The sequence below is a fragment of the Anolis sagrei genome, chromosome 1, assembly GCF_037176765.1.
Source record: "Anolis sagrei isolate rAnoSag1 chromosome 1, rAnoSag1.mat, whole genome shotgun sequence".
NCBI lineage: Eukaryota > Metazoa > Chordata > Lepidosauria > Squamata > Dactyloidae > Anolis > Anolis sagrei.
This window is the reverse complement of record NC_090021.1, coordinates 7,148,150-7,175,773: the sequence shown is the minus strand read 5'-3', so window position 1 is coordinate 7,175,773 and position 27,624 is coordinate 7,148,150. Positions and strand designations below refer to the sequence as shown.

At 43.4% G+C, this 27,624-nt stretch overlaps 1 protein-coding gene across 6 annotated transcripts in view; it reads right to left on the bottom strand.

The window, feature by feature from the left end:
- LOC132761633 (nuclear receptor coactivator 1) overlaps window positions 1–27,624 on the bottom strand; it is a 450,982-nt gene that overhangs the window by 169,035 nt on the left and 254,323 nt on the right. The window contains exon 1 of one of the 6 annotated variants that reach the window (XM_067462615.1): window positions 15,319–15,836. The exons of the other annotated variants lie outside the window; for them this stretch is intronic. The gene's annotated coding sequence lies outside the window, so the exon portion shown is untranslated. Of the gene's footprint in view, window positions 1–15,318; window positions 15,837–27,624 lie in introns of those variants that run through there. 6 annotated transcript variants of the gene reach the window in all.

Here is a 27,624-nt window from a genome sequence, read left to right as displayed (position 1 = left end):
CAGAGAGCATAGTTTGAACCTCCACTTGGCACAGAAGCCCACTTGGGCAAGTCACTTCTCTTAGCTTCAGAGGAAGGCAAGGGCAGACGCCTTCTGAACAAATCTTGATGAGAAAATCTTGGAATAGCTTCACCTTGGACCATAGGTTGGAAGAGGACTGAAGTCATACCACAAGGAAAGAACCAAAAGTTTCAGGAAGGGCACAATGCCTTAATGGAGTAGGAGTAGTAGGAGAGGAGCACTATTTCTATGAAACCGCTAAAAAAGCTATGTTTGATGCCATTCAGGTTCCCTTCTTCGCAAATACAGCTATTCAGTGTATGAAGGAAATGTGCTTCAGATGTAGCTACTACTGGCAGGTCATAACTTTCTTATCTCTATCATAAATAAATGTCAGTATTTACATAAATTTCAAATAGGAGACATCAATTTCCTCTTAATGAACACAACAGTCCAATTTATTGACAGGATATGTCTCCCATTTGAAATTTATTTGAAATTTATTTGACATTTATTTACGATAGAGATAAGATTTGTACCTTTATGTTGTATACGTAAGTAAAAAACCTATTGCATGATAACAAATTTGATGTTTCAAATAGAACAATAACATACCATTTCTTGTATCTCAGTTATTGATATCTGTGTTCTAAGGCTAGGGTCGCAACTTTCTGCCTTACCTATTTTGTGTATATAAATGTCATTATTTAAATGAAAAATCACACGAGCTTTCAATGGCGCTTCCAGGCCATTGAATGCAAATCAAGGTGATCAGCTGAAACATTACCCTGGTCATTCCACAGATATATAAACCCAGTTTCCTACTTCCAACAGACCTCACTACCTCTGAGGATGCTTGCCATAGATGCAGGCGAAACATCAGGAGAAAAAATGCCTCCAGAACATGGCCATATAGCCCGGAAAAACCTACAACAACCCACACGAGCTTTATTCAGAATTTCAAATTTGCCTTTTAGACATCTTGAAAATATGCTGCTCTGCAAGTTCAGCTACTAAGAACAGCTCAGATAAAAACCAATACACAAACATAACAAACATATCCAATGGTTACCTGGATAACTGCACGGTTTGTGGCAACAAATGTCAAGAAGAGGTTCTGTGTTATCTCCTTAACAACATTTGAAAATGGGAAATATGAAATCTGGAGAGAAGCTGCTTTTATCTGAAGTAAAGCTCTTCCTGGCTGAAAGACGTTACTCAGGCCTGCGTTGCTCATGACAGACTTACAGCACACATCAGTTACACACTGCTGTATACTGTCACATTCAAGTCCATGTGAATCTGGTAGGAAACAATACCTAGCTAAGGCTTGTCTATGCAGTGAAAACACAGTCACTGTGACATTAAATGTAATGATGTGGACCAAACTGCTCAGAGTGCACGCACTTAATGCATGTGAAGGACTTTTCTGGAGACTCATCTGTGCTCATTTAGTGGCGTGCGTCAATGGTGAGTCTGAATAACACTTTCTGAAATGTCCAACATTCATATGCAACAAGTGCCTGGATACAACAAGAGATCCAACATAGCCAAGTGGTTTGAGCACTGGTCTATGTGTCTAGAGATTGGGGTTCAATTCACAACTTGGTGATGGAAACCTACTGGGCAAAAAGCACACAGCCCCAGAAAATCCCATGGTAAGTTTATGCTAGGATCATCATAATTTGGGAAAGACTTGGAAGACACTCACCACCACCATCAACACAATAACAACTCTGCTCTAAGAGATCACAAAAATGTATTTTCCATCCCAGAGAAGCAAAACAACAACAAATAGAAAACATCTTCTTAAAATGAGTGACCGGGGTTGTATTTCAAAGCAGAACTGGCTACCAGTTTGTTTCTGGATACAATTCAGTGCTGGATATGACCCACAATACAGCTTAGATCCAGGCTGTCTGACAACAAGTTAAATATGAGCCAACAGTGTGATGTGGCGGCAAAAAAAGCCAATGGGATTTTGGCCTGCATAAATAGGATTCTAGGGTCTAGATCCGGGGAAGTCAGGCTGCCTTGGTCACACCACACCTGGAATCACACTGGGTCCAATTCTGGGCACCACAACTGAAGGGAAATGTTGACTCTAAGATGGAATGTGTCCAGAGGAGGGTGACTGAAAGGATCCAGGGTCTAGAGAATAAGCCCTATGAGGAGGGGCTTAAAGAGCTGCAGAAGAGAAGGCTGAGAGGAGACATGATGAGGGCCATGGATCAAGATGTGAGGGCAAGTCATAGGGAGGAGGGAGCAGGCTTGTTTTCTGCTGCCCTGGAGACTAGGACGCAATGGAACAATGGTTTCAAACGACAGGAAAGGAGATTCTGTCTGAACATTAGGAAGAACTTCCTGACTGTGAGAGCTGTTCAGCAGTGGGACTCTCTGCCCTGGAGTATGGTGGAAGCTCCTCCTTTGGAGGCTTTTAAGCAGATCCTGGATAGCCATCTGTCAGGGGTGCTTTGAATGCTATTTTCCTGCTTCTTGGCAGAATGGAGTTGGACTGGATGGCCCACAAGGTCTCTTCCAACTCAATGATTCTATGACTCTATGAGAGACTGTATCTCCCCATATCCCAGTTGCCCTAGGTGACAACGGTTCAACTAAATCCACAATAAACAGCCCTTGTGCAATAAACAGCCCTATCTCTCAGAGATAGCAAAGTTAATGGGAAAGTGCCATTACACGACAATAAACTCACACTAAAAAGCCAAACACCCACAACTTCCATTCACTGCATTTTTGAAGTATGTGTGTGAGTTTGAATTCTGTTACTTCTGAACTGGCACTTGAATGTCTGTTACCTTTACTAGATCTTACTAGGACTCTGGTGAAATATTGCACCCACAATTTATGACTTCCCCTTGTCCCTGCATTGAACTTGGGAGGGAAGGCAAATGCTCTGGGGCAAACCCTTTCTCTGTCACCCACTGAAAGGGAATGAATCAAGTCAGAAAGAACGGCACACGGATTGGAAGAACGCAAGGAAGAAAAATCTTTATTTATAAATATGGACTGTAAGCCAGACTCAATTCTATCCCTCACGTCCATCAATTAAACTCCACAAAAACAATTTTTAATAACAGAGATAGGCCCACTCTGAGAAACGTTTTTGATTTTATCAAGGACTAGTTTGCCTCAAGAGCCAAGTTCTCAAACACCTTACAGATAGGTTTCAATTGTAACTTTTCAACCAGTAACGAAGCAACATCTACCTTCAAATACTGCTTCTCAATGAATGGCTGAATGCAGAGCATCTTGCTAAAGTCCATTGTCTTTGGAATTTGGTAATAATTGCTTACGTTTACTGACTTCGTTGTTCATTTGTTCAGTCGTTTCCGACTCTTTGTGACCTCATGGACCAGCCCACACCAGAGCTCCGTGTCGGCCGTCACCAACCCCAGCTCCTTCAAGGTCACTCCAGTCACTTCAAGGATGCCATCCATCCATCTTGCCCTTGGTCGGCCCCTCTTCCTTTTTCCTTCCATTTTCCCCAGCATAATTGTATTCTCTAAGGTTTCCTTTCTTCTCATGATGTGGCCAAAGTACTTCATCTTGGCCTCTACTATTCTCCCCTCTCATAAACAGTCGGGCTTTATTTCTTGAAGTATGGACTGGTTGGATCTTCTCGCAGTCCACCTCTGCCTTTTCAAAACCCAGCTTGTACATCTGGTAACTCTCTCTCTGTGTATTTCTGGAGTCTTCCTTGCAGGATCTTGAGCATTACCTTACTGGCATGAGAAATAAGGGCCACTGTGTGGAAGTTTGAGCAGTCTTTCGCATTTCCCTTTTTTGGTATGGTGATATAAGTTGATTTTTTCCAGTCTGATGGCCATTCTTGTGTTTTCCATATTTGCTGGCATATGGCATGCATCACCTTGACAGCATCACCTTTCAAGATTTGAAACAGTTCAGCTAGGATCCCGTCGTCTCCTGCTGCCTTGTTGTTAACAATGCTTCTTAAGGCCCATTCAACCTCACTCCTCAGGATGTCTGGTTCTAATTCACTCACCACACCGTCGAAACTATCCTCAATATTATTATCCTTCCTATGCAGATCTTCTGTATAGTCTCGCCACCTTCTCTTGATCTCTTCAGCTGTCCCTTCAGCTGCAAAACCTGTCCCTTTACAGAACCTTTATTTCATAAGTAAGTTTTCTCCCTTCTGGGCTAGAAGAGCCACAGCTGTTTCAAATGTGTACCAAGGTATTTTGTTTTAAAAGTGAACAGTTATAAATCCTTATACTCCTCCATATTCTTCCTTTACTGAAATGATGTTTGCAGCACCAGCAATAGTCTGTAAAAAGACAGAAAATCTAATTAACTTTTCCATGTACATTTTCAAAAATGATCATGTACTAGAATAAACAAAGATTCCTATATTTACTTATACTTATTAAAAACATCTTCTATTTGAACAGAAATGCACACTTATATGCATGTTTGATTACTTAACCCAGTCTATATTATTTTTAATCCCCATTTGTACAGGGTGAGTTATACTTGGGGGGGCAGGGGGACGGGACAGCACCCTATTGAAATCCTCCTTAGTTTCTCCATCCCAGAACTTATTTTATTCTTTTTTTTGGGAGGGGGGGGATATAAACACATTTATTTTGAAACACTCCAAGTTGTTCATTTGATCCTGCAATTGCTTAAAACAATAACATTATAGTATTCTATATCTGGTGGTACAGAGCTGCTGAACTTGCTGACCAAAAGGTTAGTGGTCAAATCTGGGAAAGTGGAGTGAGCTCCTACTGTTAGCCCTAGCTTCTGTCAACCAAGCAGTTTGAAAACATGTAAATGTGAGTGGCTCAACAGATACTACCTTGGTGGGACGGTAATGGCACTCCATGCAGTCATGCCGGCGACATGACCTTGGAGGTGTCTATGGACAACACCAGCTCTTTGGCTTAGAAATGGAGATGAGCACCACCCCGCAGAGTCGGACACAACTAGACTTAATGTCAAGGGGAAACCTTTACCTTATTCTATTTCTGAGGCCAAAATATACTTACTGAAATATTTCATATCAATTACCCATTATTTATGAAATAAGCCCTGACTTTACAAATCCTGTTTCTTTTTGGACCACCTTTGAATCCCATTCTCTTTCAGCTGCCCCTCTTTTCCCCATTTGCCCCTGACTCCATAACTCTCTTACCTCTTTCAAATCCTTCTTTGAACCCATTGACTCTTCTCTTGTCTATGGTATCTCCTTGTCCCTTGGTGCCTTTCTCCAGCGCTGTGTGGATGATCTTGTCTCTTCCTTTCTCACTTCTTCTTGTGATGTCTTCCATTCCCTTGCTTCTTTCTGTGCCTTTCTGTCCAACTCTTTTCTCTTTCCTTTCTTTTCTGTATCTGCTCTTTACCGCCATGTCCCTTGAGGCTCATAAGTAGAACCGATTCTTTTCCTCTGCTCTTCCTCCACATGGCTTCATCTCGCTCTGTTTTCTCTACATACTGATCTTCTTTTCTCTCAGACCCTTCTGTCTCATGCGGCAGCACACCATGGGCTTCCTCTTCCTACACCTACCCTCCTTCCTTCCTTCTTCTTTGCCACTCACTGCAGCAAGTACAGTGGATGCCCTTTACCAAACAACATACTTGCCGAGGAGATGGCAAGAAAACAACACAATAAACCTAAACACCCAAACATTAACCGGGAATAAAGGCATTACAATCACACTTCATTGGGAGAATGAGTACTTTAAGTTCTGGCTTTCCCTTCTATAATACAATTTGACATAATTAATAGTAACACACTGGTTCCAATCTCCGAGGACTCCACATATTCAATTCAGAGCAGGTTCTTGGCCATCCAACTTTCCAGCTAATATCCCAAATTGACAGGCTTGCCGGCAAAGTAGCTCTCTGTTCTTCCAAAAAGAGGCAGAAAGAAAAAAAGAGGAATCTCCCAGTTCCCAGGAATCTGGGGTGGTTGCACCTATTTTCAACACAGATTTTTCTTGTTGTTCCAGGACAGAGAATTCTCTAACGCCTTCCTTAACTCCAAATGCATCACATTTATTTTGCAGTAAATGGATTAGAGCCTGAATACTCTACAGGCTGCAAAGGAGTGAAGACTATTAGCTAAATTGCAGGAGGAGCTCTCTGAGGGAACTCATCCATCAGGACTGCACTTCTCACAGTGTTGTTAATAATAATAATAATAATAATAATAATAATAATAATAATAATAATAATATGTGATCTCCTGGACGAACCCACGTCAGAGCTCCCTGTCGGCCATGGCCACCACCAGCTCCTTCAAAGTCAAGTCAGTCACTTCAAGGATACCATCCATCTATCTTGCCCTTGGTCGGCCCCTCTTCCTCTTTCCTTCCATTTTCCCAGCATCGTTGTCTTCTCTAAGCTTTCCTGTTTTCTTATTTTGTGGCCAAAGTACTTTATCTTTTCCACATAGAGCTGGATGTTAGAGCAGTGGTTCTCAACCTTCCTAATGCCAGGACCCCTTAATACAGTCCCTCATGTTGTGGTGACCCCCAACCATAACATTGTTTTTGTTGCTACTTCATAACAGTCATTTTACTACTGTTATAATCATAATGTAAATATCAGATATGCAAGATGTATTTTCATTCACTGGATCAAACTGGGCGCAAATACCCAATGCACCCACATGTAAATACTAGTGGGGTTGGGGGAGGATTGGTTTTGTAATTTGGTAGTTTTAGTTGCTGGGATTTATAGTTCACCTATAATCAAAGAGCATTCTGAACTCCACCAGCGATGGATTTGAACCTAATTTGCCACACAGAACTCCCATGAACAGAAAACACTGGAAGGGTTTGGTGGGTATTGACCATGGATGTGAGGGCGACATCTGTCACCCCATTGATTGCCTGGGTATTGACCTTGAGTTTGGGAGTTGTAGTTCACCTATATCCAGAGAGCACTGTGGACTCATGCAGTGGTGGATCTGGACCAAACGTGGCACAAATACTCAATATGCGCAAATGTGAACACTGGTGGAGCCTGGGGAAAATAGACCTTGACTTTTGGGAGTTGTAGTTGCTAGGATTTATAGTTCATTACAATCAAAGAACAGTCTGCACTCCACCAACAGTCGAACTGGCTCAAACTTCCCACATGGAATCCCCATGAGTTCCCATAGGCATAGCAGCCATGTCAATTGACCTGTTGGGTGGGCAGAAAGAGGACGCTTATTGCAGGCTCTGTGTGACTTTCCTGCAGCGATCAACCATTGTTTGTTTGGGACACCATTCGTTCTCCTCCCTGTAATTCTCTTCCAGTTATCTCAGGGCTTTTTTAGCAGACAATGCTTGGTGTCATTAAATTCAAATGGGAGCTTAATATCAGTAACTAAAGACTATGCAAAACCTCTAACACAGCGACCCCTCTGACACCCCTTCGCGACCCCCTCAGGGGTCCCAACCCCCAGGTTGAGAAACACTGTGTTAGAGGTTTTGCATAGTCTTTAGTTACTGATATTAAGCTCCCATTTGAATTTAATGACACCAAGCATTGTCTGCTAAAAAAGCCCTGAGATAACTGGAAGAGAATTACAGGGAGGAGAACGAATGGTGTCCCAAACAAACAATGGTTGATCGCTGCAGGAAAGTCACACAGAGCCTGCAATAAGCGTCCTCTTTCTGCCCACCCAACAGGTCAATTGACATGGCTGCTATGCCTATGGGAACTCAGATTCAGCCCAAAAATGGAAGTGAGATAAACAAGCCATCTCGCAACCTTTGCCAATAGAAAGGACACCAAAAAGTACAATCAATGTGTAACATTGTGGGAAAAGCACAAATGCTAGAAAAACATTCCTTTTTTTTTGTCTAGGTAGAAAGGAAGGAAAAGTGGTTCATCCTGTACCCGTTGGGCAACCTTTCGATTCTTATGTCTCTGCTGGAAAATAATAGGGACTCAAACAGATTAAGAACAAAACACGCTCACAGCGTGGAAAGCGAACAAACACACCAAAACTCAAGGAACCGAGAGGAGACAGACTGGCTCTAGCTTAGGTTTCACACTGCCATGTTTTTGGAAAGCATGAAAGTGACACAGAAAGGCAGTCAGTCAGTCAGTCGCTCAGAGCAAACAGCTAGCATCCATTTGAGCTTGACACAAGAGCACCAGCAACCTGAAAACATTCCCTGGGAATTCTCTACCAACATTTTAAAGGCAGTGCGGATCAGAAGTCAAGAAAGTCTGGCCTCTTTTTTTGCAGAAACAATGCGGCTCATTCAGCAAATGGAGAAGATGCATCAGCTGCACTTCAAGCTGTAATGTTGGTCACACAATTTGAATGCCTGCTCACATCACAGTTGGCCTTTCAAATTTGTAGGTTTAATGGCTTCATGCTTTTTTAAAAAAAAATCTTTATATGTATTGCTATTATTTTACAAGTATAGGTGTCATTATACAATTGCTAAGGATAGTAATTTTCCCATATATGACTTGTATCACCATTTGCAGCAAAGAAAACTAACTTCTGCCACCCTCATTGCTAAAAACAATAATCGAAATAAAACTAAAAAGTTAAAATAAACTTCCCACCTCAAAGATACACAATAAAAATATTATTGTAACCTCACTAATCTCTCTTTTTAAAGACAATTTCTTCATTCTACCTTGATATCTCGAAGTTGAATGAAGTAATTGTCCAAGGTAAAGAGATTTTTGTGGATTTGATTCATCTTGGATTTGATTAATATGCACTCTCAACTTTTTTTGACCAGGGACCGCTTGACCAGGGCCGATTTTGAACAGGGACTGTCACAGTGCCAGGGCTCTGCCAGTATGCAGGCAGAGGTGAACCAAACAAACACCTAGTTTGTATCAAACTGTTTAATTAAAGCAGCACTTACATTCTGGCTGCTTTCATAGTCCAAATGTAAAATGTAAAGATAGCACTCAACTATAGAATATAAAACAAAAACTGATAGCAAACGCCAATGCAAATTCAAGAGAACACTGTGGTCAAACGGTCCAGTCCAGTGGTCAAATGCTGAGAGTTCAATAAGTAAAGTCCAGGGATCAAGAGTCTACACCGTAGACAAAAGACAACCAGAGATTCACGGTTCCAAGAGTTTAGGAAACAGGTCAGGATATCAAAAATCCACAAACCTGGGGGAAAACGAGCAGCATCTACCACCAAAATAAAACAAATACTTTTCTCCCAAAGATCAGTCCCAATGTTAGCTCCTTATATCCAGTAACAGCCAGCTGAAACCTATCTCTTGCATACCTCCACCCTTAATTGCTTTCACCTGTAAACTCTTATTTACAGATTACTCAACCCTTTAGAACTAAGACTTACATTAATCCTTCCATCACCAACTTCTAGACCTGCCACCACAAACCACAGAACATGCTACATGACAGGGACCACTCTCCAACATTAGTACCAAAAGGGTTATGAATCAGTTTTTGGTCAACTTTAGATTAGATTTATTTGGGGTGCTGATTCAGAAAATTGCATTGGATGGATCACATCAAATCTAGTTTCTGATACAGAACATATGACATCCAGTAGCTGCCATCTGCTCACCCATAGAAAACCATATTTAATAAGCCTCAATACTATAAGAGATTTTTGCGAGACCAGTCATTCTCGTTGCAATGGTGTAGTAATGGTGAAGCTGTGGACCATATTTTTGTTCCTGCAGACCACTGGTGTTCCTTGGACCACATTGCTCTAGAATAGTGGTTCTCAACCTGGGGTCCCCAGATGTTTTTGGCCTTCAACTCCCAGAATTCCTAACAGCTGGTAAACTGGCTGGGATTTCTGGGAGTTGTAGGCCAAAAACATCTGGGGACCCCAGGTTGAGAACCACTGCTCTAGAATCTCTGTTTTCTCCAGTGCGACTCTATGGTACACTTCTATATGGCTGAAGTTACACTTTAAAATGTACCTGTTCCAACTTACATACAAATTTAAGAAGAAACCTCCAGAAACTATCTTGTTTGTAACTTGGGGACTGCCTGTATATGTCAAAGATCCATTTCTCTCTCTCAACTTCCATCACACTTACACATTGATCCTCCCACTTTATTGGCACTATGGATGGATCTGCATTATACGGGGTCTGCAGAGACTCATATAATTAAGTTCAATGCAGGTCTATGCTGATCATATAATGCAGTTCCACATTCTCAGTGTAGATCCAGCCAAAATTGCTTGAGGCATCCCGCATTACCCAATCCCAGGTGGCACGGGCCCAGTCTAAGCAACCATGGTTTCCTGCAATATATTCTGATAACTGTCAACATGTCATGCTACTGAGAATTAGTGCTTTGAAATCTTTTCACTAAATTACTGTTCCCAGGCATTCTTGCTTAAGAGCCACAATGGTGTGTGTGTGTGTTTTTTTTAGTTTTGTTGTAATTGTAAGGAAAATGTTAAATTGACATTCAATTAAGACTAATAACAAAGCATCTGAACAACAACAAGAAGACTAACAAATAAACCAAGAGGATGAGCAGTCAGGATAATCAAAGAACATACAGTCGTAATTGCTGGAACATAAATTCTAGGTACACTGAGTAATTCTGAAATAATCAACATGGATTTATTCGATATTTAAGCTGTACACTGAGTGGGCAGCGAGGGGATGTTTTTTCATAAGCAAATAAAACGAACAGCCACCAAATTGTCTAAAGTGCCTCCTTTTCTATGTGCTGACATGCTTTTTTTTATTCTGAATGTCCGCTTTTCAAAAAGCGCCAAGGACTGCATCCTGACTATCCACTCCCTGACACTTAAATCTTTCAGACATTTCCACTTCTTAGCAAACTTGGAAAATATAAATCACATCAAAGAAACAAAGCTCCCATCTCACATCTCCCAGTGGCAATGCTGTCAAGGTCTTGTGTTGTGAATGTTAATTCTGATCCTCATAAACAGACAATAACAATAATGCGACCCACTTGGAGATAAGCTGACTTGCTATTTGACTTTGAAGCTTTGGCTCCCAAATTCTGCAACCTTTGGGCAATAGAGCCAGATAGCCAACCCACAGTTTGTTTAAACAGGGAAACTGTTTTCATTTGGTGGCACAGACACACCCCTCTGGGTCCAGCTCAATCCTGGATTTTTACAAGACATGATAGAGAATATTTGCATTGGACACTACACTTGATACACCTCCTCTAATGTGCCAAATGTCCTCTATTTTCCATTCAAGTTTTTTGAACTCTTTCAATGTTTATTTAGAGAATATGTGATCATCTCTTCCAATGAATAAATATCAGACTCATGCTATTCATGGGATACACGAGATAAAGCAAGAGTTTCTTTTAAAAACAAAGCAGCCACATAAATTAAAATCAAAATACCATGCAGCTGTGGACAAGTCTACAGAGGGACCACCAAATGCAGCAACATTGCCCAAACACGAATCAAGGAACATGAAAGGCAACCCGAGAAGTCAGCCATAGCAGAGCACCTGGTGAACCAACCTGGACACAGCATATTATTGGAGAACACAGAAATGCTGGACCACTCCAAAAACTACCATGTCAGACTACACAGAGAAGCCATTGAAATCCACAAGCATGTGGACAATTTCAATAGAAAGGAAAAAAAAACATGAAAATGAACAAAATCTGAATACCCGTATTAAAATAAACTATAAAATTGTAACAGTAAATAAAAAACAACACTCTCACACAGAGGAACTCCAAACAAGAAACAATCAGGGACAACTAATCACCTTCCAACAAAAGATTCCCCAGGAAGTAAGAAGCTACACCTTGAAACTGCTGGGCCATCAAATGCTAATCAAAGTGGCCAATTTAAACATTCACACCTACCTCCAACAGACAAGAGTTCTTTCTCTTACCCTGGACATTCCACAGATTTATAAACCCCATTTCCCTGATTTCCAACAGACCTCACAACCTCTGAGGATGCCTGCCATAGATGCAGGTGAAACGTCTGGAGAGAATGCTTCTGGAACATGGCCATACAGCCCGGAAAACGCACAACAACCCAAAATACTCTTGTCAGTCACATTTGGAAAGGTCTCCCCAAACAAGAATATTTTGACTGGGGAATAAGATGAATCAAGTGAGGGAAGCAGATTTGCTAAGAGACCGTTGCGGCCACTGGGCTGAGCTCTGGGACGGGGGCAAAGCAAAGCAAGAGCAGCATTATGAAGCCAAGTCTCTCTTGGGATGAAAGCGCCACAACTAAGCACAACTGCTTTGCAACTCTCGCAGTTATTTAATCACGGTAAGCAAGTAAAAGTGGAACAGAGCCTGACCCATCGATTTGAGCAATCAGAGGCATGGATTGAGAGTGTTTCACACCATTCTTATCCCATTTATCTCCAATAACCATTGTGTCCAGCTCAGTATGTGGTAACTCAACAGGCTGTGTTTTAATAAAAACCCATAGCACTGTGGTGATGCACATGTTATACATGGAGAAGGCCATAGGCTGAACGCACGGCTTTTCTGATCAAAAGGGGTCTTGGTTGGGCAACATTGAAAACACTGTGGAGAGTGGCTACCAACCAGAAACAACTACTTGTGTCTGAAGGCCAGTAAAATGTCCATCTCTGTGTCTCTCTCACACATATAAACACACACATATTACCACCACAATAATCTTTATCAATCTGAGTTTGTCCCTGCTGGGATTCAAGGCAATTTAATAATACTTTAAACAGACATAGTTAGACATTTACAGAGTATGAGAGTTAAAAAGCAATTAAACCACCATAAAACCAAAGTCAGTTGAAAACATAAGCCATTAGGAAAAGGAGAAAAACAACAAATAAAAGGCCAGCATATTAAACAAGGCCTGTTGCTTCTTTAAAAATAAAAAATCCAAACTGCCTGGCAGAGTGAAACTATACCTCTGAGCATGGAGGGACACAGAGATCCCAGAAGATTCACACAACAGGTCTGAACAGCAGAAGTTATCCACAGAACAATCCCAACACAAACAATGCAAAAACCCTGACTTGTACATGGGGAAAGTGTGTGTGTGTGTGTGTGTGCATGTGGCATGTGACTGGGAGGCATAGTATTGGATGGGTGCCATCTTCTCTGAACATGCCAGACTTCTTCTTCCCCAGAGATCTGTGAGCTTCGTGGGCTCTGGCAAAGACTTGAGAAGGGAGACACGCCAATCCAAAGTGACCTATCAGCTGGTGCAAGCAAGGCGTCACGCCTCTGCCTTGGGACGGGAAAAGGAGCTCCGGGTGTGCTAAAAGTCCATTGGCTTTGGGTGGCTTCCAAGCAACCTTCCCTTAAGTTGGTTCTTTGGGTTGATAGTAATTTAAAGAGAGCTGTCATCTTTTCTGGAGTTTCATCTACTTTCCATCTTCATTTTTCATCACCATTTGGCAATTTGGACATGGGAATGGACCCAGTTTGAAGGAGGCAGAGACTGTGTGCTTGCCATAACAATCCAGATCCCTAGTGGGACCTTTTGGGGCCATGCTCAGCTTGAATGCACTTGACCATTATACTTGCAGATGGCAGACAAAGTACAGCAACACAGAATCCAATGTTCATAAATCCAGATTAACCCAACAACTGGGCTGAGTTTAGTCACAATACTGGATTGAGTCTCAACTGCTTTAACCGATACAGTTGTAGCCTGTTTCAATTAAACTAAGAGGTGCCTGTTTTAATTTGACCAGGTGAAGTCCCACCCACCTTTTGCTGCCCAGCTCAACATGTATTTTCTCTATGCCTTGAAGTATTTTCTCAAAACCAAAAGGGAAACCAATTCATTTTATGCACTACCTCAGTCATTACTTGCAAATCTGAATCTGAAGATGGTGATCCACAAGTAGCTGGGCTTGTCTTCTGCTAAAATGAACCAGCAATGCTACGAAAGACATTCACTTTTGAAAACAATAATTTTGCTAGAGGAGAGTGGAGAGGAGCAAGACAAAGGCCGGGAGAAAGGGACTCATGAGACTGAAGTCTATGCCAATCACAAACAAACATGACAAGGGATCTAAAGACATTAAAGACGCTGGGAGGCATGCAGAATGTGCCACCTCCTTATACAATCCCTAGTCACAAATGTGGGAAATAACTATTGATCTGGACCCTTCTATCCAGGACTGCATTCTGCGTCACAGCGGAGCAAGCCGAGTGAGCCTCCTGCGTCCGAGTGGAAGCGCCGCTCCACATGGCACACGCCCACGGTCAGGAATCGCATCAGACTGCAGCCGCTCATGCTTCCAAGTTGGAAATAATCATTGCCACAGTGCAGCGATATCCAGGCACACACTTCCCCGGCATGCTGTGTAGCAACTGTTCCACACAGCGATGTGTGCCAATTCTCTTCTCCCGGCACGTGGGACTCTGTCAGAGACATGTTAGCATAACACAAGCAATACATAATTCAATGTTTAACAGGGAGGCCAGCCTACAATGTTTGTAAGCCGTCCTGCCCTGTCCTGAACCAAGAAAACATCACACTGACAACACATGCTGTCCACGGAAGATTTGAACACAACAGGACCTCTTTCTTCTTCTTTTTGCCCCAACCTTTACGCATAGAGAATTTCAGAAAGGTTCCAAATTTCTCAATGCAACAGCAACAAATAATTTTTCACTTATTTCTGTTGTATGATGACTTATTAGGAGAAAACAATTCAAAATAATTAACTTTTTCTGCCGCCTTCATGGCTTGTCAATGATTAGCAAACTGTTAAGCAATCGGCAATTTTTTCCTCCATTTAAAGATGCCGTTGCCACTCTACCATACACACGGACACACACACACTTGTGTGTCCTCTTCTGCAAAAGAAGGAGAGGATTCTTGCAAAGTGTGGCTAAAGTAAACATTTGCATACTGATTTTCAAGGTCGCTGGTGCAAGACGCAAGTTTTCACTTACAACATTAGCCAAAGAGCAGCCGGCCCAACCAAATATAGAAGGCAACGGGAGAAAAAGAGGGACACGATGGGATTCAGGAAGAAGAAAGGGAGGTGGCCAAAGTTCAGCTCACAAGGAATCCTTCTCCTTAAGGTAAGGAAGTCTCTTGGCTTGAAAAATCTAGATGTTCTTGCTAGACCCGTCTTTTATTTGCCCTGTTACATAACCACAGATAACAAGCACCAAAGAAGCCCTCTTTCCCTTTCTACAGCTGTCCAGCCCAGAAACAAGCAAGCCCTTGCAGGAGGACAGCAACGCAACTCTGGGAACTGCAAAGCACAACTTAAAAGCAGGAGGAACAAACACACATTGGCAAGGTTCACACCGGAAAGAGGCCTTTGGGGTGGGAGGCAAAAGAGAGGCGAAGGCCAATTAATAAAGGAAGGGAGGGTGAGGTGCCCTTACCTGGGTGATCTCCAGCTAAAGAAGCATGCTCTTGGGTTGCGCAGGAACCATCTGACGACTAACATGCTTCCACAGCGAGGTTCTCTCACCCACCCTCCGCTCCATGTGCTCCCAGTTGTTTGGAACACATTTAGCGTGCGTTTTCCCTTTTGCTGCACACTGCTGCCTGCCTTCGTTGCTACTGCTGCTGCTTCTGCTGCGACAGGCAAAGGACCCAGCCTCCAAGCCGAGCCGCGGCTGCTCGATTCCCACACCAGCTGACTGGATAATGACACTCAACACATGCCGCCAGCCAGAGCCACTCCAGCGGCACAGCAACGCTCCTGGGATCCCGGGTGCCACCTGGCAGACTCCGGCCAAACACAAGGGAATGGGGCCGAGACGGAGCCTGGGAAACAAGGCTCCAGGGCACGGCACTGGGAATGGGAAAGCAGGGATGACAGGGGCTCCCGATGCCAGTGTGCCTCCACAAAGGAAACAGGGTCAGGCAAATCCACACACAGCTTCTGTGATGCTTCAGAACACCAAGGAGGAAAGGAAAGCATTCTACTAGGAAGCTTCAGGCGACAGGAGCAACCACTCCCCTCTTGTGTGAGCTTGTAGCACGTTTCCGCATGGCAGCTGCCCACATTTCTGCAGTGTATGGGAGCCCGCCAGCCACATGGCACCTGTGCCCAGCCTAGGCGAGCCCTCCAAGATACATGGGAAGTCTTAGGTCAGCAAAATGGAATCACCACCAGAGGCTCCTATCAGGAGAGGCTTTTAACGAGTGGGCTTTGCTAAAACTGATCCAACAGCACTTTCCTTTTTATAGAATCATAAGAGTTTGAAAAGAACCCAAGGGACATCCAGTCCAACCTCCTGCCAGGCAGGAAGACACAATCTAAAATCTTCCAAAAAGATGACTATCCAGCCTCCGCTTTCCTACTTCAGTGGCAAGGTTGGGTTTCCCATTCTTCAAGAGTTGATGTGAAAGGATCAAGGCAGTGACAACTCCGGCTCATTCTCTGTTTGGGTATCAGCCAGCATGTCAACGACGTAAATCAAAAATAGTTTTCTAAGATCTACAGAGGCATTCACTGGAATGCCTCAGCAAGCGAGAGTCCAAAAGTGGCAGGCTCAGACCCAGAAACTCAATCAATGGCTGATACCAAATGAGAGACTCCCTCCTGGGCACACAGAGTGGGTGACTTGGAAGGTGCTGAACAGACTGTGCTCTGGCACCACGAGATGCAGAGCCAACCTTAAGAAATGGGGCTACAAAGTAGAATCCACGACATGTGAGTGTAGAGAAGAGCAAACCACTGACCACCTACTGCAATGCAACCTGAGCCCTGCCACATGCACAATGGAGGACCTTCTTGCAGCAACACCAGAGGCGCTCGAAGTGGCCAACTTTACTGGACTCCAAGGCAGCCTATCCCACTGCAGCACAAATTTTACCACCAGGAAGTCCTTCCTAATCATAGAATCCTAGAGTTGGAAGAGACCTTGTGGGCCATCCAGTCCAACCCCATTATGCCAAGAAGCAGGAAAATCGCATTCAAAGCACCCCCAACAGATGGACATCCAGCCTTTGTTTAAAAGCCTCCAAAGAAGGAGCCTCCACCATACTCTGGGGCAAAGAATTCCACTGCTAAACAGCTCTCACAGTCAGGAAGTTCTTCCTAATGTTCAGTTGGAATCTCCTCTCTTGTAGTTTGAAGCCACTGTTCCATTGCGTCCTAGTCTCCAAGGAAGCAGAAAACAAGCTTGCTCCCTCCTCCCTATGACCTCTCCTCATATATTTATACATGGCTATCATATCTCCTCTCAGCCTTCTCTTCTTCAGGCTAAACATGCCCAACTCTTTAAGCCACTCCTCATAGGGCTTGTTCTCCAGACCCTTGATCATTTTAGTCGCCCTCCTCTGGACACATCCCAGCTTGTCAACATTTCTCTTCAATTGTGGTGCCCAAAATTGGACACGGTATTCCAGGCATAGTCTAACCAAGGCAGAATAGAGCACGGGGAGCATGACTTCCCTGGATCTAGACACTATGCTTCTATTTATCCAGGCCCAAATACCATTGGCTAAACCTAATGCTTAGGTTCAATCTCCTTTCCTGCAATTTCAATCCATTACGCAATTGGACTACAACTTCCTTTGATCTAGAATGAGATACTATACCCTTATTGATGCAACTTAGCATCACATTTGCTTTTTGAGCTGCTGTATCACATTGTTGACACATCTTCAGCTTGAGGCCTACTAAGACTCCAAGATCCCTTTGGATCTCTATAGCTCATTCTGCCTAAGCGTAGTGCCTTGCATTTCCCCGTGCTGAAAATATCCTATTAGGAGATGTTGTTTTTATCTAATGGGCTTTGTTTAAGCTGCTTCAGCATCACTTACTTTAAAAAAACATTTTGTTAATTGCTTTAAAAGCTTTGCACTCAGATTTTAAATAGGGAGGAGACTTCACATGTAAATACATAAATAAAATCATACTGGGAACTTGGTTGATGTGAAATTTTCCAGAATGGCAGCAACAGCCAAATTCATGCTAAGAAATGAAGCATGGTTGGTTAAACATCTTCCATTTTTCATTATACTCAAATATAGGTATATCTTTGAGAAGGAAGCTCTTTTTAAAAAAAGTTTTTATGCCTTCAGGTCTTGCTTTTCTCTTTTGCTTGCTTCTGAGAGATACACAGGACACCTCAGCAAGCGAGAGTCCAAATGTGGCAGGCTAAAACCGAGAAGCTCAACCCATGGCTGATACCAAATGAGGGACTCCCTCCTGGGCATGCAAAAAACTGGGTAACTTGGAAGGCTCTGGACAGACTGCGCTCTGGAACCACGAGATGCAGAGCCAACCTTAAGAAATGAGGCCACAAAGTGGAGTCCATGACATGTGAGTGTGGAGAAGAGCAAATCACTGACCACCTGCTGCAATGCAACCTGAGCCCTGCCACATGCACCATGGAGGACCTTCTTGCAGCAACACCAGGAGCACTCCAAGAGGCCAGCTACTGGTCAAAGGACATTTAATAGAATATTTATTTATTTGTCGTGTCAGAGCAATTTCATAGAATGCAAAGTTTTTTTTTTAAACAACTGTACCCTTGGTTCGCTCCTGATATGATAAATTAAAAAAAAATGCTTTTCTCTGTCTAGCTGGATGTTGTTTTTAGAAGCAACAGGACTAGGAGAATGTTAAAGGAAGGTTGGAAAAACACAAACTTTCTGGGTCAGTTTGCAGGAGTGTGTCAGCACTCGATATTTCATTCACTGCCTTACTAACATTTAATTTGTTGCCATAGATTGTGTTGCTGTCAGCCTCGTTGGCTTTGAAAAGTAACTAGGCACATTCACGGCAGTGAGGTCAGTTGACCGCTCCTTCTAGTTGTGACAGGTATAGTGACTGGGCATGTTGAGAATCAGCATTAATGCTAAACGGCAGTTGCTGGAGGGCAGACTGCAAGGGAAACAAGAGCGCTCTGCCAAAGGCATCATGTGTTTAGAGAGAAGTGACAGTCAAGGGTTGGGTCAAGTGTTGGGACCAGCGGCCATTCCACACTCCAGAGGTATGTCCTTCAAAAAGGCAAAGTGAATGTCCATCATGCTCGGGGATCTTGGTCCCACAGGTTGTATCTTTTGAAAAAAAAAGGCATTTATAATATTTTTAAAAAGAAAAAATGATGTCATATCCTTTTAGCAAATATGAATCTCCATGAAAATCTGGAGACTACCTTTTGAAAACTACTAGTCAAGGCAAGACATGACCTTGTTAGAAGTCAACCCTTTGAAAAAGTGGTGTTCACATGCATTCATGTAACGGCACACAGGTAACTCAGCTGTTAAACTGATAAACCATGTCTTTGAACTGCCAAGGACAAAGACATGCCACTGCACAAAAAGCATATATTTGGCTAGCAAATGGAGTCTTGAGTCTGAACATGCTCAGTACAATCTCATGTCTGTAGCCCCTCCCACACCAAAGAGGTCAGACAAACTGGCAAAATCAATATATACATACAATACAGGTTAGCAAATATATACATTAACAAACAAAAAATGAAGGCTTGGAAGGTTGCTATTTCCAACAGTATTTTTCTTAAAGAAGAATAATAGAATCAAAGAATCAAAGAGTTGGAAAAGACCTCATGGGCCATCCAGTCCAACCCCCTGCCAAGAAGCAGGAATATTGCATTCAAATCATCCCTGACAGATGGCCACCCAGGGAAGCCATAATAGGACACCAGAGTAAATAACTGGGAACTTAAGGAGCGGTCAACAGCCCAAATCAGACTCACAACCAGTTCAAATCACAACCCAAAAGAGTTACTGAATACCACATCGAGCCAAACATTGGAGTATTTACCAAAGCCAAACCAAAACCCAAGAGTGAAGCAGAAGAACAGCCCAAAAGTCAAACCAGATGAATGAATAGCTAAGAACAGTTCTTTTGATGTTGATATTGCAGCGGTCAGAAAGGAACTGAAGGTTTAGGTAGAAAGAGAGGAGATAAGGGAGCCACAGGTGAGTGGTGTTACCACCAAAAATGTTATGCAATAGTTGTAGAAGGTTGTGAACAATGAACTGCTTGGACATACATACCAACTTGGATCATGGAGACCACTAAAAAGAACAGGATGATACCCTAATACAGGGGTCCCCAAACTACGGCCCGGGGGCCGGATACGGCCCTCCTAGGTCATTTACGCGGCCCTCGCTCAGGGTCAACCTAAGTCTGAAACGATTTGAAAGCACACAACAACAACAACCCTATCTGATCAGCCAAAAGCAGGCCCACACTTCCCATTGAAATACTAATAAGTTTATATTTGTTATAGTTGTTCTTCATTTTGTTGTATTGTTTTTAAGTGTTTTTTGCACTACAAATAAAATATGTGCTGTGTGCATAGGAATTCATTCATTTTTTTTTTCAAATTATAATCCGACCCTCCAACAATTTGAGGGACTGTGACCTGGCCCTCTGCTTAAAAAGTTTGGGGACCCCTGCCCTAATAGTTAGGGGGCTCCTTCCCTAACTGTCTTGCCACCAAGTAACCTAATTGTCTACCTATTTGAGTAATGCCTGTCCATCAGTCGATCTGTCTTGTTGGGACGAGGCTGCAACATTAGGAATGCCAACTGTATTTGCTTTAACTCTGTGAAGTACACCTTGAGATCCCGAATTGAGGAAAAGACATGATGCAAGTTATTAATAAAATAATAATTTGTCCAAGACTGGATTTTTCATATGGAACAACATTTCATATGTGATCATGAAAGTAAATGGGAAAACGAGTAAATACAGTAGTGTCTCGCTTATCCGACATTCCGTCTTATCCGACGCTCTCTTTTCCTCCAGCATTTCCCCTTCAGTTAAAGGAGCGCTCCCCAGCTTTCTCTCCATTTCCAATAAGTGAAAAAGGTAAGACAAAGAGGAGGAGGAGGGAGGAAAGGGGGAAAAGAGGCAGGATCGGAAGTGGAAGCATCCTCCCTTCTTCCCTTACTCCTCTTCCACATCCGGACACTTCCTGCTGAGCCTTTCTATCATCGAGGCATTGCCTTTTCTTAACCCTTTGAATCCCTGTTGTTACTATTCTAAGTGTCTAGCGCTGTGTCGGACGGGTAACAATAGGAGACTCCGTATTATCTGACATTTCATTTATCCGACATTCTGCTGGCCTGTTTATGTTGGATAAGCGAGACTCTACTGTACTGGCAGAAGAAACTTTGACTACAGATGGGGACTACAGCCTGATAGTGAATTGGACTGCCATTAGCATGTCTTTTCCTCCAGCTCCAAGACTTTCCAGTTTGAGAAACTAGGCTGTAGGAAACAACAGGGCCACTTGTATTTTGAATCCATCATTCTTTGCCTTGGCAGCACAGAAGGCCTAAGCTACTCATTAAGATCGATGGATGGTCAAGATAGATGGATGGTTCCCCCTTGGTTACATGAGCAGATGTTTCTGCCATCTTCGCAGCTCCTCTCCTCTACTCCATTCATTTTTCTCCGATGATAAGCAAGGTGAGGGAGCCTTGTGCTTCATTTGAAAAGAAAGGACACTGCCTTCCACCATCCTCCACCCAGGAACTTGGCAATGAAATGCTAATGCTATCCCATTGAGCGCCAGCAAAGCAGCCACTTTGATTTAAAGCATTTACATTATTCTGCCCCTCGGATGAGACTTGAGGAGGCTTACAACAAACACACATTACTCCTTCTCTAAATTAAGAGATCCTTTCCTTCCTTCCCCTGAAACACTTAAGAGAGAGTTAAATACCGCGGGCTCTGCAATCTTAAGAAAAGAGGAATGAACAGGGAGAGAGGAGAGAAGAAAATACATAAAGCGAGCTTCAGGGATGTGGCAAGGCGGCTGCAGACAGTGAGCATTTGTTGCAAAAGGGAAAAATCTTGCCCCGAGCAAAGGCTACAGATGCTCTTTGACTGGAGGAGGAAAGGCATTTCTTGCTGAAGCTGGACTTTCTGGAGACAGAGGATAATGAGCCCTGAGGTCCGCTACAGAGAAGACGGGCTCCTGGGTTTGTCACTCCATCTTCCGCAAGGAACTGCAGGGACAGACACTTTCCGAAGACCTTTCTGAAACTTTATCCTGACCTCTTCCATTCTTTCTTTCTTTGAAGAACCAAAGGCGACGCAGGAGGAAGCAAATGACTAGGAGGGGAAAGGAAGGTGCTTATGGCAGCTATATTCTGATACATTCTAGGGTTTGGGTTTTTTTGGTTTTTTCATCCCAGGAACCATAGAGCCAGCAATTTCCTCCAGTTAGTCCTATACTGATATGCTTTTCCCTCTAGACCTGGGGTCTCCACTTGCATCAGATAAAAATGATGCTATTTACTCATTATCACGGTGAACAATAAGCAAACCAAAAGGATCCACTTGATCAATTGTTTCATTTATATTTTTGAAAATGTATGGTTTATTGCTTGCTTACTAACTTACTAAGGCAATCCCTCATTGGCCAAGTAGGATAGTCTTCCAGGACCAGTGTGCTGGTGGGTCCGTAGGTGACTGCGGAGCCCTATTTTTGATCTGCATCTTCTTCCGCAGTGAGGGCATCAGTTTCCAGGTGGAAGGCGGTCCCGGTCGGAGTTGGTTTGATGCGCCTTCCTCTTGGCACGATTCTCTCTTTCACCCTCCATTCATGCCTCTTCAAATTCTGCAGCACTCCTGATCACAGCTGACCTCCAATTGGAGCCTTCAAGGGCCAGGGCTTCCCAGTTCTCAGTGTCTATGCCAGAGTTTTTGTTGGCTTTGAGCCCATCTTTAAATCTCTTTTCCTGTCCCAACATCCCATTTTCTGTTCTTCAGTTCGGAGTAGAGCAACTGCTTTGGGAGATGGTGGTCAGGCATCCACACAACGTGGCCAGTCCAACCGAGTTGATGGCGGAGGACCATCACTTCAATGCTGGTGGTCTTTGCTTCTTCCAGCACGCTGACGTTTGTCTGCCTGTCTATTGATTGCTTTATTGCTTATTTCACATAGACTCAGAGATGCCTTGCTAGGTTTGCACGACACACCTGCATACTGAAGCCAACACACAAACGTGTCATGACACACAGTTTAGAAAGCCCTTTGTTTGAGAAAGGAGCATTGTGAGACTTCTTTCTGCCTCGAGAGACCTAAGAAACAGACATGGGAGACCACACTAGGGACCCTTCTGTTGTTGTTGTTGTTCATACGTTCAGTCGTCTCCGACTCTTCGTGACCTCATGGACCAGCCTACGCCAGAGCTCCCTGTCAGCCGTTACCACCCCCAGCTCCCTCAAGGTCAGTCCAGTCACTTCAAGGATGCCATCCATCCATCTTGCCCTTGGTCGGCCCCTCTTCCTTTTGCCTTCCACTTTCCCCAGCATAATTGTCTTCTCTAGGCTTTCCTGTCTCCTCATGATGTGGCCAAAGTACTTCAACTTTGTCTCTAGTATCTTTCCCTCCAGTGAGCAGTCGGGCTTTATTTCCTGGAGGATGGACTGGTTGGATCTTCTCGCAGTCCATGGCACTCTCAGCACTTTCCTCCAACACCACAGTTCAAAAGCATCGATCTTCCTTCGCTCAGCCTTCCCTAAGGTCCAGCTCTCACATCCGTAGGTTACTACAGGGAATACCATGGCTTTGACTAGGCGGATCTTTGTTGCCAGTCTGATGTCTCTACTCTTCACTATTTTATCGAGACTGGACATTGCTCTCCTCCCAAGAAGTAAGCGTCTTCTGATTTCCTGGCCACAGTCTGCATCTGCAGTAATCTTTGCACCTAGAAATACAAAGTCTGTCACGGCCTCCACATTTTCTCCCTCTATTTTCCAGTTGTCAATCATTCTTGTTGCCATAATCTTGGTTTTTTGGACGTTTAGCTGCAACCCGGCTTTTGCGCTTTCTTCTTTCACCTTGATTAGAAGGCTCCTCAGCTCCTCCTCGCTTTCGGCCATCAGAGTGGTGTCATCTGCATATCTGAGGTTATTAATGTTTCTTCCAGCAATTTTCACCCCAGCTTTGCATTCATCCAGCCCCGCACATCGCATGATGTGTTCTGCATACAAGTTAAAAAGGTTGGGTGAGAGTATGCAGCCTTGCCGTACGCCTTTCCCAATCTTGAACCAGTCTGTTGTTCCGTGGTCAGTTCTGACTGTTGCTACTTGGTCCTTGTACAGATTCCTCAGGAGAGAGACAAGGTGGCTTGGGATGCCCATCCCACTAAGAACTTGCCACAATTTATTATGATCCACACAGTCAAAGGCTTTAGAATAGTCAATGAAGCAGAAGTAGATGTTTTTCTGAGACTCTCTGCCTTTCTCCATTATCCAGCGGATATTGGCAATCTGGTCTCTCGTTCCTCTGCCTTTTCTAAATCCAGCTTGAACATCTGGCATCTCTCGCTCCATGTATTGCTGGAGTCTTCCTTGCAGGATCTTGAGCATTACCTTACTGGCATGAGAAATAAGGGCCACTGTACGGAAGTTTGAGCAGTCTTTCGCATTTCCCTTTTTTGGTATGGGGATATAAGTTGATTTTTTCCAGTCTGATGGCCATTCTTGTGTTTTCCATATTTGCTGGCAAATGGCATGCATCACCTTGACAGCATCATCTTTTAAGATTTTAAACAGTTCAGCTGGGATCCCGTCGTCTCCTGCTGCCTTGTTGTTAGCAATGCTTCTTAAGGCCCATTCAACCTCACTCCTCAGGATGTCTGGTTCTAATTCATTCATCACACCGTCATAACTATCCTCAATATTATTATCCTTCCTATACAGATCTTCTGTATAGTCTCGCCACCTTCTCTTGATCTCTTCAGCTTCTGTTAGGTCCCTGCCATCTTTGTTTCTTATCATACCAATTTTTGCCTGGAATTTACCTCCAATGTTTCTAATTTTCTGGAAGAGGTCTCTTGTCCTTCCTATTCTGTTGTCTTCTTCCACTTCCATGCATTGCTTATTTAAAAATAGTTCCTTATCTCTTCTGGCTAACCTCTGGAATTGCGCATTTAACTGGGCATATCTCCCCTTATCCCTGTTTCCTTTTGCTTTCCTCCTTTCTTGGGCTACTTCCAGTGTCTCAGCAGACAACCATTTTGCCTTCTTGGTTTTCTTTTTCTTTGGGACGTACTTTTTTGCCGCCTCCTGAACAATGTCGCGGACTTCTGTCCATAGTTCTTCTGGGACTCTGTTTTCTAAATCTAGTCCTTCAAATCTGTTCTTCACTTCCACTGTATATTCGCTAGGAATGTTCGTGAGATCATATCTAACTGGTCTGTGTGTTTTCCCTGATCTCTTTAGTTTTATTCTAAATTGGGCAATAAGAAGTTCGTGATCTGAGCTACAGTCAGCCCCAGGTCTTGTTTTCACCGACTGGATGGATGTCCGCCACCTTTGGCTGCAAAGGATGTAGTCAATCTGATTTCGGTGTTGACCATCTGGTGAGGTCCATGTATAAAGCCGTCTTTTAGGTTGTTGGAAGAGAGTATTCGTTATACACAGCGAGTTTTCCTGGCAGAATTCTATCAGCCTGCGTCCCGCTTCATTTTGTTCTCCCAGACCATGCTTGCCTGTGATCCCGGTTGTCATTTGACTACCCACCTTGGCATTCCAGTCTCCTGTAATGAAAATAATGTCTCTTTTTGGTGTATTATCCAGTAGGTCCTGCAGATCCTCATAGAACTGATCTACTTCTGCTTCTTCAGCAGCTGTGGTTGGGGCGTATATTTGGATCACTGTGATGTTGAAAGGCTTTCCTTGCACTCGAATTGAGATCATTCTGTCATTTTTTGGGTTGTATCCAAGCACCGCTTTAGCGAATTTCTTATTAATTATGAAGGCTACTCCATTTCTTCGATGTTCCTCTTGTCCGCAGTAGTAGATCTGGTGGTCATCTGATGTGAAGTGGCCCATTCCAGTCCATTTCAGTTCGCTGACCCCCAGAATGTCTATCTTTAGTCTTGACATCTCACCAATAACAACATCCAATTTGCCCTGGCTCATAGATCTTACATTCCAGGTTCCTATGGTGTGTTGATCTTTAGAGCATCGGATTCGTCGTTCACCTCCAGTACCGTCGGCCGCTAGCCTTCCTTTCGGCTTTGAGCTAGCTGCGTCATCACATCTGGGGCTAGTTGAACTTATCCTCTGCTCCTCCCCAGTAGCATTTTGGCCATCTTCCGACCTGGGAGTCCCATCTTCCAATGGCATACCGACATATCTCTGGTTGTACTGGTCCATTTAGTTTTCTTGGCAAGGATACTGGAGTGGTTTGCCATTGCCTTCCCCAGGGATCACGCTTGGTCTGACCTCTCTGCCACAACCGTCCCGTCTTGGGTGGCCCTTCACGGTTTCGCTCATGACATCATTGAGGTGCTCAAGCTCCAGCGCCACGACAAGGCGGTGATCCTTTGCTGGAGAGGGACCCTTCTACAAAAGCTAAATCACTTTCTTTGGTCTATCTACTCTTTTATCTGAGATGCATTACCTGCAACAATAAAAATGTGTTTTTACCTTACCAGAGCTTCCTGTGCATTTTCTCTCCTGTTTCGTACTGTAATCTATCTATCTATCTATCTATCTATCTATCTATCTATCTATCTATCTATCTATCTATCTATAAATGCTCTGTGCGTAATGAGTACCCTAAATACAAAAAAAATTGAACGAAATCACACCAAATTTGGCAACAAAACGTCTCACAACACAAGGAGTGACCATCACTCAAAAAATTATGATTTTGTCATTTGGGAGTTGTAGTTGCTGGGATTTATAGTTTACTTACAATCAAAGAGCATTCCGAACTCCACCAATGATGAAATTGAACCAAACTTGTAACACAGGATTCCCATGACCAACAGAAAACCCTGGAAGGGTTTGGTGGGCATTGAGTTTGATTTTGGGAGTTGTAGTTCGCCTCCATCCAGAGAGCACTGTGGACTCAAACAATGAGGGATCTGGACCAAACTTGGCACAAATATCCCATATGCCCAAATATGCACACCGATGGAGTTTGGGGAAATAGCCCTTGACATTTGAGAGTTGTAGTAGCTGGGATTTATAGTTCACCTACAATCAAAGAGCATTCTGAACCCCTCCAATGACAGAATTGGGGCAAACCTCCCACACAGAACCCCCATGACCAACAGAAAATACTGTGTTTTCTGGTGGTCTTTGGTGACCCTTCTGATACCACCCTGGTGACCCCCCCCCCTCGGGTCTTGACTTCCCAGGCTGAGAAATGCTGCCAGTCCAACTCCCTTCACCAGGGCAAGAAAACATAATCAAAGCCCTCCTGACAAAGGGCCATCCAGCCATTCACACACACACATATGTATATGACAGATGCAGTATGAAAGATTTGTAAGGGACCCCTAAGAAGGACAATTATATATTGCATATTTATTTATTTATTTACTTATTACTTAAAAGTTTTGTATACCGACCTTCTCACCTCTCTTGAGGGACTCAGACCGGTTTCCAACCATAATATCACATACAATCAATAAAACATCATAATACATATTACAGTAAAACATTAAAACATCATAATACATATTACAGTAAAACATTAAAACAGCAATTACAATCAATAACTATAATGGTCAGTCGTCACACTAAAATTGTTGCTCATCATCCTCCATCAGGGTGTTGGCTCACTCGTCGAATGCCTGTCTCCATAACCAAGTCTTCACCTGTTTCCTAAATGTCAGGATAGAAGGGGCGGTTCTGATCTCCAGTGGGAGAGAGTTCCAGAGTCGAGGGGCCACCACCGAGAAGGCCCTGTCCCTCGTCCCCACTAGACGCTCTTGCG